Source organism: Primulina eburnea, chromosome 3 (assembly GCF_022965805.1).
Source record: "Primulina eburnea isolate SZY01 chromosome 3, ASM2296580v1, whole genome shotgun sequence".
NCBI classification, from domain to species: Eukaryota; Viridiplantae; Streptophyta; class Magnoliopsida; order Lamiales; family Gesneriaceae; genus Primulina; species Primulina eburnea.
In genome coordinates, this window is record NC_133103.1 from 9617682 (window position 1) to 9633608 (window position 15927).

At 30.7% G+C, this 15927-nt stretch overlaps 1 long non-coding RNA gene and 1 other non-coding gene across 2 annotated transcripts; one reads left to right on the plus strand and one right to left on the minus strand.

Moving 5' to 3' along the window:
• Positions 1-2413: 2413 nt before the first annotated feature.
• Positions 2414-2530, minus strand: LOC140828786 (U5 spliceosomal RNA). The gene has a single exon (XR_012117351.1). It is a non-coding gene; the product is annotated as a U5 spliceosomal RNA (small nuclear RNA).
• A 6457-nt stretch (positions 2531-8987) lies between these two features.
• On the plus strand, positions 8988-11360 carry LOC140828186 (uncharacterized). Its single transcript, XR_012117144.1, has 2 exons — positions 8988-9187; positions 11116-11360. It is a non-coding gene; the product is annotated as an uncharacterized lncRNA (long non-coding RNA).
• Positions 11361-15927: the final 4567 nt, after the last annotated feature.

The window sequence follows — 15927 nt, forward strand, 5'->3', positions numbered from 1 at the left end:
ATGGGCTTGGCAAAATCTTAAAAAGCACGTACTCTCTATGAAATTTATTTTCTATTCAAATACATATAGTATAACAATTTCAAGTTCGTAACGATTTATTAAGGTTCAATTATGTCGTATTTACATTTTTATAACAAAATAAAATATAGCACAAAATAGAGTATATGATTTCATTAACTATTACCATTTTTAGTAAATATATTTCAAAATACTGATTGTAAAATTTATTTATTTTAATATTTTAGAAGCAATTATCACAAAATTCACTTTATAAACTTTCATATCCAAAATGCCATTTCAACATATTTTTGAATCTACAACACAATCTATAAAATATTTTTGAATCTAAGACGCAATCTATCAAACTATTTTTTTAAAAAAAAAATATGAGATGGTATGTCAATTTTATGAAAAAGATTTCCTACCCGACTCGACATATGAAAAAATATTATTTTTTTGTCAAAATTATTACTTTTCACTCTAAGAATAAACTGAGTCAACTCGTCTCATGGATAATACATGTGAAATTGTTTCATAAGATACCTATGCTATTTAATATTATATACCCATATACTTTTCTATAAATTTTAAAATTATTCATAATTTGTTCACGTCTTTATATATACCATTAAAATTCGATTTATAACTTAATTATGATAAAAAAAAAAAAAAAAATCCATAATTGTGACTTATTAACTTTAACGAAGTTATAGTGAATTCCTAATTTGATTATTAAAAAAATGTCGACGGCATTCATTAAATATTGGAAATTGAAAATATTTTTAATAAAAAAATTGAACTATACATTATTTAGATAAATGAATTTGAGATGAATGCGAAAGGATTTTGATTTCAAATTCATCACAAATCTATATGGCTCAAAATTAAAATAAAAGATTTGAATCATGGAATTTTTTTCTTGCAATTTCCACTTACTCCCCAACCTAATCATTTAAAATTCATTTATTTAAAATTTTACACAAATCCAAATTTACAAACAAATTAATTAAGATATTTTAATAGTAAAAATACAATCATTTTATAAATTTATATTTTTTTTTCTTTCACTCAAATTAAGTTAATTACAAATAATTTAAAAATTATAATAAAAACTATTATTATATAAAAAAAATTGTGTTTAGGGATGTGCAAACTTTCGGTCAAACTGAATTAATCGACTGAATCGAATTAGTTCAGAAATTCGGTTCAGTTAATTCAAAAGTTTGATTTTGAAATTTTAAACAATCGCTTAATTCGGTTCGGTTTTAATTTGAAAAATTTGGTTAAACAGAATTAACATATTTAGTATATATATTAATTTAAATTGTATATGCACATTACAAATACATTAAAGAGAGAAGTTGAACTTTTCATACATTAGAAGAAAACTCATTCATCAAATGTTTTTTTTTCAATATTTCTATTTGTTATTGATAATTTTTTTTAATGTTTCTCACTCTCCATTATTATTTTTTTGGTTAAAATTTGAAATTTTAAAAAATTATCGACTATTTCGATCGGTAACCTAAACAACCGATTTTAAAATACGGTCAAACAATCCTTTGTTTAACCATATTAAGCGTGCAAAATTGAAAGGAAAAAAATCGTGAAAAAATTGAAAGGAAAAAAAAACGTGAAAAAATTCAATTTTAAGTAAATATTTTTTATAAATTTTATTTTTAACATTAAATATTTAAACAAAAGCTTTAGAAGCATCGAAATTAAATTTGTTTCGCACCCTTCATTTATATGTGATTAAGAGATGACGTTTAACCCGACATAGATCGAGAAAAGTTTTAATCCCGTCAATTTGCAATTCTAAAACATATGTTGTATGATAACTTCAAAATTTGTATATATATTTTACGTTATATATGTTTATATGTTATTTAATATATAATTGAGCTGCTTTAATTAAACTTCAATAAAATTTGAACAAGTTATTTTCAATATAGTAATAAACTCGCTTAAATTTATAAAACTTGAAGTTTGATCGTGATAAATTAAACTTGCGCGACTGTGTAAAACTTAACCGTAAGACTTGACGAATCTTAAGCATAAGAAGAAGTTTAACAGTAAACTGTGTAAAACTTAACCGTAAGACTTGACGAATCTTAAGCATAAGAAGAAGTTTAACAGTAACACTTAACGTAGCTTGATCTTGACGTATTAATTCCACTACAAGCTTAATTGCTACACTTCGTTTCTTAGTGGAAACATTTTGAATAAAAAAAAGTCGGTATTGAATTTATTCTAATCGGTACTTTTCGATATCTAGACACTTCTAAAGGATTACTTATCGAACAATTTTACATTTTCAGCAAAAATGCTTTTTTATATTAAAAATACAAATTTTCATTATTCATTATTCATTATTAATAGGTAAAAATTTCAACTTAGATTTGCTGGGGGTATTCCTTTCGGGAACAACCCCTCCAAAAATTAGCGTATGCCGCTTATAGACGACAAACACACGGTATTCTTTAGTAAAAGGCGAAAGAATAGTTCGCTATGTGTTTATCGCACGGCTGCTTGATTTTCTTGTCGAGATTTGTGTTTAATTTATAGCTCATAGTTAACTCCACTTACTTATGTTGAACGATGTGGGACGAAACCAAAGTGAGAGCAGAGCACTACTCTGTAGCATCTATTTATCTTCAAACTTTCAATCCTCAAATCCCTAAATCCGAAGTCGATGGATGCTATCTTGAAGATAGGGTAAAAATTGAAATGGGCGGCTGTCCAACTGTCAAGTGATCGAAGCAGCGGCGCGGGGATGGTAGCAGTTGGAAAAGTTACGGTGACGAAGGTTAGAAGAAAAAATAATGGATTAATTTTTAAAAAGAAAATAACATTCAGAATCTATAATATTTGTAATTGTACATAGTACAATAGATAAAATATTATGCATGCTTAAAAAAAGGTTTTTTTTTTAGTTTACTGACATTTGTGAAAATACATAATTTAAACTAGTGATGCTTTTTTATATCAAATTTTAGACGATAGAATTGTTCCGGGAAGTGTTTGAAACACGGTTAAAATACTTAATCCATTAATTATTTAGTTGATTTGTCTATTAGTTGAGTTGGATCAGTACATATTATATTTACCAATATTATTAATATCAACGTATATAATATGATATATATGTGTGTGTGTCATATAAAATTTTCTTTGCTTTCACGAAGTGGCATATTTATCTCTTACAACCATTTTGAATTAGATCATATACAAAATTATAACAAATATGGTTCGGATTCGAGTTCGATTTCATGTTAGAAGAAGTGTAGGAAGAAGAAGATTGACTAAATGAGAGAGGGAGGATATTTCTTCTTCTTAGTTAGTTAACTGAATGAGAGAGGGAGGATGTTTTCTTTTAATTTACATGTGCAGATGTTTGTATTAGTATTTAAACCGAGTAGTAAATATTTCATGATTCTAATAAATTTATAGAAGGAATTAGAAGTGGAATTAAATCAATCAGTTTTTCAATACCTAGATTATAATCGAGTTCCAAGTAGGGATGTTTATGGGGTAAAATGTGGATCGATAAATTTGATGGGCCTGGACAACAACTGGACTGGACTGTGGTTATAAGCCCATTTTCCAGATCCTCACTTTATTATCACTAAATTATTCTCTTCTCTAATATAAATATATGTACATGCAATTAATGGATACAAAGTACTTGAATTTTAAAAATAATATCTTACGAGTATTTAAAAAAAATTATAAAATAAGATTCGAAACAGAAGAGCTTCAATAATAGTGAATTCAAATCTGGCAAGAAGATTTTAAATTCCTCGATTTTAAATGATTGGGGTGTGGAGCCATTTCGAATTTGAAAGAAAAATAATAGTAAAAAAAAATCCGCATCCAAACAGACTCGTTCTAAATTATATTTCCTACACTTTTTATTTTGAATAGACTGGTCTAGCCGTAATATCACCAATAGTTTCAAAAAAATGAAAAAAAAATGAAATAATATGTACTAAAAATTGTGATAAATGATGCATTTTGATTCCCAATAAATACGACAATAACAAGTCGAAATTGCTCAGTAAAAGTGACTTTTTTTAACTCATGTAACAATGATAAGAGGTCATTTAAATAACTTCTGGATTTTCTTGAGAGCCCATTGGCGTGGAGAAAATCAGATTAAAGTTCTTTTTTTTTTTAAGAAAAGAAAAGAGAAAAGGTTAGTGTTTAAAAGTAGAAATGACAAGTCATGTAAAAAAAAACCCCCTTTTTATGGAAGTTGTGTGTTTGAATGCGATTTCTATTAATGGATGCTGCAATCTCACTTAATATTATTGTTATACTTCCTTTTGAGTCTGTCTTACTAGTTCCAATCGTAGCTCTTTAAGAATCTGTCTTAAACAAATGGTATTTCGATATATAGTATACACATACATATACGTATAGAAAACGTAAATACACACCTACACACACATATATATATCTAGCAAAATTACATAGATAGACACACAATTTACCCATGAATATCTACAAAAAAGGCAAAAAACAACGGTGAAATACCGTTGTCGTAGTTCCACCGTTGTCGTAGGTCAATTAAAACCTTTGTTAAAGCTTTTGTGGTTAAAAGGTGTGCTCAAAGACAACGGTGAAAAACCGCTGTCGTAGACTTCAAAAACGACGGTGAAAAACCGCAGTTAAAAGTCATGTGGTTAAAGAATGTGCTCAAAGACAACGGTGAAAAACCGTTGTCGTAGACGTCTGACGACGGTGAAAAATCGTTGTCGTAGCATTGAAAAATTGCTGTTAAACTAAATATTGCTACGGTTTTTCCAAAAAACCATCGCTAATTTGCGACGATTTTTTAAATTAGCGATTGTATTTTATATTATTTCTGTCGTTAATTAGTTTGTTCACATGATTTTCGTTGTTAATGTTTTACGTAAAATAATTTTTTTTTTTATATAATTTAATAAATCATGAAAACGAGAAAAATTAAAGCCACGAGCTTATAGTCCAAGTACCACTTATACTATACTCCCTTTAAAGAAAGTAGATTCGAGACCTATGAAATCGTCATCTACCATCTTCGACATATTTGTTCATCGGGAGTTTGGAGAAAAGGAAGTGGCTAAATTTTATTTTATTTTTTAAAAAGCCTACCCCCTGAGCCATAGTTTAATTTTTATTTTTGAAAATGAACAGACCCTTGTTTTAGCTGACCCCTAGTTCGTCAATGTGCACTAAATTTGACTGAAATTCACCCAATTTTTTTTTTCTTCAATAAAACGGAGACGTGAGAATGAAATGAAATGAAATTATCTGTAATAATCAAATCATTATTTTTAATTAAATTCAAGATAATAGCTACAAAAAAAATTTATTATTATAATTATTTATTAATAATAAAATAATAAATATTGATACTCTATTAATTATTATAAAATTATTGTTATTTATTTTAATTAATCTAAATTTATATAATAATATAATAATACTTTTTCGTTGGACTTTGATTTAAAACAGCTAAAAAACTCATTTTTGTTGAAAAATAATTTAAAATGTTTGTATTGAATATTTGAATGTTGAATGTTGAAAATAAGAGTTGTAAATATTGAAAATTAGTGTGTGATGATGTAGGTGATGATGAATTTTATTTTTGGATTATGTGTAAAGAAACTCTATAAATAGATCTCTCATTTGTGAAGAAAATCACAATTAAGTAGAGAGAAAAATATTATAAAGTGTGTAGTTTGGTAAATTTTGAGAGTTTGAGATTTTTATTTTTTACCATAAATTTTTACTTTTTCACAACACGTTATCAGCACGAAGCTCTAAAAGTCCTGCATACTTTTCCAAGCTCCGAACAGAAGAAAAAGGTAACAAATGTAATAATTTTTATTTTACTGTTATTTATTTATTGTGTATATATATTTAATATATAATATAATGTTATTATTAATAATAAAAATAAATTTTTCAAAAACTTGTTATAAATCCTGGGAGGATGTTAAGACGACATCACACACTCCCGGCAAGGGATACGACAAGTATAAAAGCCTATAAGATTTTTAAACAAAATAAATTATGACACTCATTATAATATTATGATATGATATACATAATTATTTAAACATGTCTAATATTATATACATCATATTATTACCATAAAATTATACAAATACATACATTTATTTTTTTGTACATCAACGGGCATAAACGGCAACAAACGGCTAGTTTTTGCCCTATAAATATCATCTCACAAACACATTCAATCACTCCAACTTTCTCTTCTTCTCTAAAAATTATTCTTCATTAAATTTTTCGAAGAATAAAGAAGATGGCTTTCTCAAGGTTATTTTTAATTATTTTGGTTATCATACTCACGAGTTTTGTATTTATCGGAGAATATCCTCCTCGTGTATTTTCTTTATTTTTACAAATGCTTGTAGTTGTTTTTTATCCATTACTTTGTATTGCAATATTCATTAACTAATAAAATGTATCATAATTTTTTTTAGTACCACAATGCCAAATTTAACAAAGCTCGAATTTGTTGCGCTCGACATCACGGGAAAGAATTATATGCCATGGACTCTAGATGTAGAAATGCATCTTGAGTCATTGGGTCTAAGCGAGACTATTGAAGAAAATGGCATATGTACATCACAAGAAAAGACAAGAGCCATGATATTTTTGCGTCGACATCTCGACGAGGGATTAAAATATGAATATCTGACTAAAAAAAATCCCATGGCTTTGTGGAAAGGATTGAAAGAAAGATTCGAACATATAAGAGAAGTTATACTTCCGACCGCCCGGGATGAATGGAATACATTGAGATTCCAAGACTTTAAAAAAGTCAGTGATTACAATTCGGCGATGTATAGAATAATCTCGCAATTAAAATTTTGTGGACATGAGGTCACAGAATCTGAGATGCTTGAAAAAATATTTTCCACGTTTCATGCATCAAATATTACTCTACAGCAACAATATAGAGTACGTGGATTTGCGAGATATTCTGAACTCATCGCCTGTCTTCTTGTGGCGGAAAAGAACAACGAGCTATTAATGAGAAATCATCAGTCCCGACCCACGGATCAACAGCATTTCCAGAAGCAAATGCTGTAAGTAAAAATGAATTTAAACCTGGAAACCAAAATCAATTTCAACGACAAGGTTTTGGTCGAGGTCGAGGTCGTGGACGTGGACGTGGACGTGGAATTGGTCGTGGTCGTGGACGCGGCCGTGGTTTTGAAAATAATAGAGATAATTATTTTTATAACTCATCTCAAAAGAGCGTCTCAAACCATCCACTGAAAAGGCATCATGAGAATACAAGTGTTAATGAGAATCACTCAAAAAGATATGAAAGTTCTTGTTACAGATGTGGTATTCCAGGACATTGGTCCAAAGTTTGTCGAGCCCCTGAGCACCTTTGTAAACTTTATAAAGAATCATTAAAGGGGAAAGAAAAGGAGACCAACTTCACTGAACGCAGTGACCGTTTGAGTGATTCAACTCATTTTGATGTTGATGATTTTATGAATGATTTCTCTGGAAATGATCAACATGTTGGTGGGATAGAAATGAACAATTTTGATGCTGCAGACTTTCTCAATGATTTTTCTGAAAATGAACCATATAGTGGTAGAATATAAATGTACAATAATTTGTTTTTCATGTATTCATATAATAATGTTTTATTGTACAATTATAATATGTGTTATATTTATATATGTATTGTGAGTAATTTTATTTCATTGCATATTTTTTTGAAGTTCAAATATGGAAAATGCTATGAGCAAAGCTGAAGTTTGCATACCCGATAGTAGTACATCGCACACTATCCTCCGAGATAAAAGATATTTCTTGGAACTAAAACCAACAAAAATAACGGTGAATACAATATCAGGTCCTGTAGACTTGATTAAAGGATGTGATAAAGCACAATTTTTGTTACCTAATGGTACAATTTTTTTTTATCAATGATGCTTTATATTCACCACAATCGAAAAGAAATTTGTTGAGTTTTAATGATATATATTCTCATTGGTTTGATACTCAAACAATGAATGAAGGGAATGAGAAATATATGTGTGATGTCTCGAAAATTAGAAGTCCACATGAACCTCGTGAATGCAAGTTTTTAAATTTCTTATGTATTTTATTAAATGATTTTAATGTATGCTTTCATTTAATTTATGAAATTTATTATTTTAATTATTTATGTTTATTTAATGTATGTTAACATGTTTCTTGAGTTTTATGTTTCAGACGATTATTCGAGACGAGATCAAGGAAAGGAGACGGGGACGATTTTTAGTAAATTTTAATGTGGTATTTATTTTAAGTTAGGTATGAGACATTTTAAATGATTTATGAAGTGTTAATATTTTTAAAAACCTAATTTAAATATTAAGTTATTTTAGGAGTTTAAATTTTAAAAGTTTATCAAATGTGGATTTTAGTGATTCTAATTGTGACATTTTATTTTAAGTTGAGATAGGGGCAATTTAAATGATTTGTTTAGGTTTAGTAATTTTAAACCTAAATCATTTAATTAGTAATTTTAAAAGTTTAAGATGTTTAAAATTAGTATTTTTGTGTGTGTTATTTTAATTGAAAAGTTTATTTTAAATTAAAGTGGGTTAACATTTTTATTAGTATTTTATTTATTACTTAGCACAAATGATATCTAATTAGACACACCCACACGTTTCTCCTACTTCTTTTGACTAATAGACACACACACACCTTCAATTATGCATATTACATACACACACGTATATCACATACACAAAAATAATAAACACAATTTTATTATTTTATTTGACTAAAGGAGAAGAGAATTTTGTGTTAAACTCTTTTGTCAATAATCTCCATATCACTCACACATATATTCAATTATATATATATATTCATACACGTACACACACACACCTTTATTGTTAAAACAAAACACACATGTTATTACTTCTTTTGACTAAAAGGAAGAGAAGTGTTTGTTAAACTCTTCTCCATCAACCTCCATATTATTCCTCTTCTCTCCCCTTTCCTTTCAACAAGCATCGTTCCTTTCCTTTACAAATTTCCTGCAAGTTTTAGTAAGTTTTCTTTGAAGAAAATTGAGTCACGTTCGTCCTGGATCGTCTTCCGCATCATTTCCGCTTCGGTATCGTCGTTACAATATTTTAAATATCAAAAGGTACGTATATTCTGTTCTTGATGCATCGAACTTGTCATATTATGCGTTGTGTTGTTATTTATGCGAAAATTATATGTGCGATGCGTAGAAGTTTGAGCAATCACGTCTAGATCAAGTTGGAAACAATTTTGGATCATCAAATTCACGTTTTTGTTGTTCTGTAAAATACTGCGATTTTTCGGTACATATTTTGAGAAAACTTTTAATTTCAAAAGCGTATATCTTTTCGATACGTTCGATTTGATATAAAATTCGAGTTATTTGAATTAAAAACGAGTGAGTTATGGTGTTTTTAGTATGACTGCTATTTTTAGATCCGAAAACTCATGTTTTGCTGTTCTTTCGAAAACTGCGATTTTTCGGTACATATTTTGAGAAAACTTTTAATTACAAAAATGTAGATCTTTTTGATACGTTCGATTTGATATAAAATTTGAGTAATTTGGATTAAAAACGAGTGAGTTATGGTGTTTTTAGTATGACTGCTCAAATCGTGTTTCAAGAAAGTTATGAATTTTAATATGTTCTTGAAGTTTTTATGTTGCAGGCTTTGTTGGGGATCGATGGGTGATCGTTGCTGCATATAAGAAAGTTAGTAATGATGTTTAGAGTATTTTTGAGGTTTTGATTCATGTCGTTAAGAGCTTGAATTATTAAGATGTCGTAAGAAATAAACTTTAATATAAATGACAATATTTTGGGTCGTATGAATTGTAGGGTGATTATAAAAGTTTAGTTCATTGTTATGGTGTCCTAGAATGGTCTCATAGTGATGAATCTTTATGCCTTATATGTTAATTGGGAGAATAGACATGTCGCAAAATTTTCATAAAATAATTCGTCGAACAGAGCGGACACGGAGGTAGGCACGGTGTCCGTGCCTTCTTATTTCATCACAACAATTTTTAAGCGCACGGACACGGACCATGATACGGACCTAGGGACGGGGTCCGTGTACCTTCAGATTTTAGGTATATTCTTTTATTATTTAAGGTTTGATTTGAGGTTTTATACCATGGTTTAATATGATGTTTTACAGGGTTATGTCATGGGAAATTATAGAATGTTCTAAGAATTTATTTAGCTTGGGATTAAGCATGACATTTACGTTTAAGTTGTACAAGTTAAGTTTATGTATTCATATTAGTATGTTGCAGCAACGACCCGATTGACATCCAACGAATCCTTCAATGCAAAGTAAGTATGTATGACGTGCAAAGAAAATATTTGAAGTTTTTGAGGTATGCTAAATGTCTTGTGACCAAAAGTGAATGGGTTTGGAAGTCGGTGAACGTGGCCGAGGACCTCTCCACCCCGTTAAATTATGAACGGTTGGAAAGCGTTAAATTATGAACGGGGACCAATCCGCCCGTTAAATTATGAACGGGTTAGATCGTGGTTGTGAAGCGTTAAATTATGAACGTGGATCAACTGGCCTGTTAAATTATGAACATGGATCTCATGTATGTGGCAGTGGATACGTCCCTGTCAGCCCAGTACTGTGGTTTGTCTGATCAGATATTTATTATGTTATGGGTCACTTGCTTTGAAACATCCTCTACGCAAAATGATGAAGTTAAGTATGTTGAAGTATGAAATCATGTTTAAAGAAAAGTTTATGTGATGGCACGTCATATTATGTATGCATGTATGTTCAAAGTTTATGCAAAGCTCGAGTTTATGAAAGTTCAAGTTATTATGCAAGTTCAAGTTTCAAAGTATGTATGTTCAAGTTCAAAGAAGTTTATGAGAGTTCAAAGTTATTATGAAAGTTTAAGTTTATTAAGAGTTCAAGTTTATTACGCAAAGTTTAAGTTTCAAGTATATATGTTATATTTTGAAGTTGTATGTGGTTTTATTATGTAATACTCGTTATTCTCAGTTTATACGTGTTGAGTCTTTAGACTCACTAGACTTGATCGATGCAGGTGAGTATGTTGATGAGGAGACAGGAGGTGGCGACCAAGGGGCAGGCTTGGACTGAGCGGAAGGCTAAACCCGAGGACCACTATGTTTATGTTTTATGAAAACTTTAAAATATTATGTTTTTATGTTGGATGTGAGATGATTTGAAATAAGTACTTTGTTGGAAAATATTAGTTGGGAATGTTGATTTTAATATTATTAAGTTAAATGACAAGTGACGACCTATGAAATTTTATGTTTAAGAAAATTTTTAATTTTTTTTCGCAAATTTTGAATGGTAAAAAGTACGGTACGTTACAATATGTGTCTTATCACATATAAATCAGGAAAGAAATATGTGATTGAAAAACTACCAATGCTCCCTACTGGATTGCATTATACACATATAAGTCCCATTGAATCAAACATGGTAGTTGATAATTCTTCAATATTAACAAATTGGCATGACCGATTGGGACATCCTGGTTCAACAATGATGCGAAGAATCATAGAAAATACACATGGTCATCCACTGAAAGACCAGAAGATCTTTCAGAATAATAAGTTTCAATGTAAAGCATGTTCTCTTGGAAAACTTATTATAAGACCATCACCAGTCAAAATCCAAACTGAGTCACCAATGTTTCTTGAACGTATTCAGGGTGATATTTGTGGACCAATCCATCCACCATGTGGACCATTCAGATACTTTATGGTATTGATTGATGCCTCCAGCAGATGGTCACATGTATGTTTATTGCTAGGGGTGTCAAAATACGACACGACCCGTCAACCCGACACGAGCCAACACGAAAAAAATCAGGTTCAGGTTGGGGTTTTTCGGGTTCGGGTTGGGTTCGGGTTGGGTGGATTCGGGTTAGTGTCATGTTAGGCGGGTTTCGGGTTGGGTCGGGTTGGGTCGCGGGTTGACCCACAAACTTTTTTTTGAAAATATTACCTATATTTTTATATATTGTATGTTTGAACAGAATTTATTGTATATTTATATGCTAAATTTTCATCATTTGATATTTATTTTGCATATTTTTATTTTTTTAACAATTTTTTATTTGATTTAGTAAATATACTTTTAATTTTCTATGATTAAACTTTCAAATTTAAATCGAAAATCTTGTTATTATGTGTTTAAATTAAAATATTATTATTATTTTTTATTTTTAAGAAGTTTTTACATTAATTTTTATAAAAAAAAAAATTTAAAAAAATTAATAAAATTCGGGTTAGGCGGGTTAGACGGGTTGAATTGGGTTATACGGGTTCGTGTTCGGGTTGGGGGTTTTCGGGTTGCTTCGGGTTCGGGTTGGGTTCGGGTTGAAAAAAAAGTAAAAAAAAATTCGCGGGTTGACCCGAAACCCGACCCAACCCACCCGATTGACACCCCTATTTATTGCCAACTCGAAATGTTGCATTTGCAAGATTACTTGCTCAAATAATAAAATTGAGGAATCAGTTTCCCGATTATACAATCAAGAAAATTAGACTTGATAATGCTGGTGAATTTACTTCCCAGACTTTCAATGATTATTGTATGTCTATGGGAATCATTGTTGAGCATCATGTTGCTCATGTACATACACAGAATGGATTGACTGAATCATTGATTAAACGTCTACAAATGATTGCTAGACCAATGATTATGAAAACAAAGCTCCCTATTTCTATATGGGAACATGCAATTTTACATGCTGCTTCATTAATTCGCATCAGACCAAGTGCATATCATAAATACTCCCCATTAAAGCTTGCATTTGGTAAAGAACCAGACATTTCTCATCTGAGAATTTTTGGATGTATGGTGTATGTGCCTATTGCACCACCACAACGAAAGAAAATGTGACATCAAAGAAAGGTTGGAATTTATATCGGTTATGATAGTCCATCAATCATTCGATATCTTGAACCTCAGACAGGAGAGGTGTTCACAACAAGTTTTGCTGATTGTCATTTTGATGAGGAAATCTTCCCAATGTTAGGGGGAGAACAGAAACATACCGAAAAAGAAATTACATGGTATGTATCATCATTGTTACATCTGGATCCAAGAACAAAAAAATGTGAAAAAGATGTACAACAAATTGTACACTTGCAAATAATAGCAAATCAAATACCAGATGCATTTGCAGACACAAAAGGGGTAACTAAATCATATATACATGCTGCAAATGCCCTTGCTCGAATTGAAATTCCAAAGAAACAAAGTGAAGATACTCATGATGTCATTAAACGCTTGAAGCGTGGAAGGCCAGTCGGTTCCAAGGATAAAAATCCTCGAAAAAGAAAATTCATAGAGAAACACGATGATCACAAAATAAAGAATGATGTTTCTGAAGAAACACGTGATGATCACAAAATAGAGAATGGTGTTCCTGAAGAAACACATGATGATGAAAATGTTCTGTAGAACCACAAACTGACGAGAATTATGAAATCTCTATCAATTACATTAATACTGGAAAAATATGGAACCGAAAAGATATAGAAGAAATTGATGATATATTTTCTTATAATGTGGCAATCGACATCATAAATGATAACGAAGATCATGAACCAAAATCTTTTGGTGAATGTAAAAATCGGCAGGATTGGATAAAATGGAAAGATGCCATCCAGGTTGAATTAGATTCGCTAAATAAACGTAATGTTTTTGGACCTATAGTCCTTACACCTGAAGGTGTAAAACCTGTTGGATACAAATGAGTTTTTATTCGAAAGCGAAATGAGAAAAATGAAATAGTAAGATATAAAACTCGACTTGTTGCACAAGGTTTTTCTCAAAGGCCTGGAATTGATTATGAAGAAACGTATTCTCCTGTGATGGATGCAATTACGTTTCGGTATTTGATTAGCTTGGCGGTATCTGAAAATTTGGAAATGCATCTTATGGATGTTGTTACAGCTTACTTATGTGGATCACTTGATAGTAATATATATATGAAAATCCCTGAAGGATTTAAGATGCCTGAAGCACAAGCTCAAAACCCAGGGAATGTTATTATGTGAAATTACGAAGATCATTATATGGGTTAAAGCAATCAGGTCGAATGTGGTATAATCGACTAAATGATCACTTGATGAAAAAGGGATATGTAAATAATTCAATATGCCCTTGTGTTTTCATTAAGAAAACAACATCCGGATGCGTAATTATTGCTGTATATGTTGATGATTTAAACATCATTGGAACGAATAAGGAAATTCAAGAAGTTGTGTCATACTTGAAGGAAGAATTTGAAATGAAGGATCTTGGAAAAACCAAGTATTGTCTGGGTTTACAAATTGAACAAAAAAAATGTGGAATGTTTGTTCACCAGACAAATTATACAGAAAAGATCCTTAAACGCACTGTTTTCCAAATCGAACCGGACCGACCGGTCAGACCGGTTCAACCACGAACCGGCCTCCAGACCGGTCCGGAGATAAGGAAAAAACCGAAAAACTGGTTTAACCGGAAAAAACCGGTTAAAACCCGGTTAAACCGGAAAAAACCGGAAAAACCGGAAACCGAAAACTGGTTAAAACCCGAAAAAACCGGAAAAGTGGTGTTTATTTGGATATTTGTTGTAATTTTCATCTTAAAAATTAAGTAAAAACTATAAAAACATAAATAATCAATATTTTACTATTTTATTTATTATATAAAATAAATAAAATATTAATTTTATTGATCCGGTTCGACCGTTCGGTTGAATCGGTTGAACCGGTTGAACCATTTTTTAAGGCTTGACCGGTTCGATTAACGGTCCGGTTATAAAAACACTGCTTAAATGTTTTAATATGGATAAAGCAAATCCTTTAAGTACTCCAATGGTTGTTAGATCATTAAACATAGAAAAAGATCCATTCCGTCCATGTGAAGATGATGAAGATATTCTTGGTCCAGAAGTACCATATCTAAGTGTCATCGGTGCCCTTATGTACCTTACAAATTATACAAGGCCTGATATATCTTTTGCCGTGAATCTGTTGGCAAGATTTAGCACATATCCAACAAAGAGACAATGGAACGGGATTAAACATATATTCCGTTATCTACGAGGAACGACAGACTTGGGACTTTTGTATTCAAAAGATGCTAATCCAAGTATAATTGGTTATGCTGATGCTGGATACTTATTTGATCCACACAAGGCACGTTCCTAAACTGGATATGTATTTACTTGTGGAGGCACTGCAATATCTTGGCGTTCACAGAAACAAACGCTCGTAACAACTTCATCAAATCATGCCGAGATTATTGCACTACATGAAGCAAGTCGTGAATGTGTGTGGTTAAAATCAATGACCCAACATATCCAAATTTCATGTGGATTATCATTCGATGAGAAGCCTGTGATACTATACGAAGATAATGCTGCATGTGTTGCTCAAATGAAAGAAGGATACATAAAAAGCGACAGAACTAAACATATTCCTCCTAAGTTCTTCGCATTCACTAAGGAGCTTGAGAAGAATAAATGTATTGATGTTCGTCACATTCAATCAAGTGAAAACTCATCAGATCTCTTCACAAATGCACTTCCTACGTCAATATTCAGAAAGCACATATATAATATTGAGATGCGCAATCTACGAAATTTGTAAAGAATTGTTCGTGTCAACATGAGGGGGAGTTTACGTGACTGCACTCTTTTTCCCTTACTATGGTTTTTATCCCAATGGGTTTTTCCTAATAAGGTTTTTAACGAGACAGTACAAAAACACGTAATGAAGACATCATCGTATCATGATCATCATCACAAGGGGGAGTGTTGAAAAATAATTTAAAATGTGTGTATTGAATATTTGAATGTTGAAAATAAGAGTTGTAAATATTG